General features: G+C 44.3%; 1 pseudogene; it reads right to left on the reverse strand.

The window, feature by feature from the left end:
- Nucleotides 1–450: 450 nt before the first annotated feature.
- LOC126928610 (large subunit ribosomal RNA) overlaps nt 451–573 on the reverse strand; it is a 2,927-nt pseudogene continuing 2,804 nt past the window's right edge.

The following is a 573-nucleotide window of genomic DNA, read 5'->3' on the forward strand; positions in this document are numbered from 1 at the left end:
CTAAACTTTCGGTGTGCACTATGTTTTTTAGCACTCGCACTACCTATTATTTTAGTTTCGTGCCCGAGATCTTCGATTTACGCGTTTTTGTCCGCCACGTGGCCTAACCTCGCTTCGCACACGCGGCACTTTCTTTGCTTTTTCCGCGCTTATTGCGGAAATCTCCACTAATATTTTTGCATGCACTTTATTTTAAGCACTAACTCTGCCTATTGAATTATTTTTCGCTCCCGAGATCTTTGATTTTTCGGTTTTTCCTATCCGTCGCGTCAGCTAACCTCACTTTTCGCACGTGGCGATTTACATTAGCTTTTTTCGCTCTGAATTCGGCGATCTCCACGATTCTTTTTAACTACACGTTTTCCTCGGCACTCCCACTTTGCTTTAAATTAATTTTTACGCCCGAACTTTTTAATTTGCCCGGTTTTTTCGTTTATAGACTGCGGAGCGACGTGCACGCGTCCGTCCCACTTGCCGCCATCTTGGAAACAGTAGATAGGGACAGAGGGAATCTCGTTAATCCATTCATGCGCGTCACTAATTAGATGACGAGGCATTTGGCTACCTTAAGAG

This window comes from Bombus affinis, unplaced genomic scaffold (assembly GCF_024516045.1).
Source record: "Bombus affinis isolate iyBomAffi1 unplaced genomic scaffold, iyBomAffi1.2 ctg00001138.1, whole genome shotgun sequence".
Classification (NCBI taxonomy): domain Eukaryota; kingdom Metazoa; phylum Arthropoda; class Insecta; order Hymenoptera; family Apidae; genus Bombus; species Bombus affinis.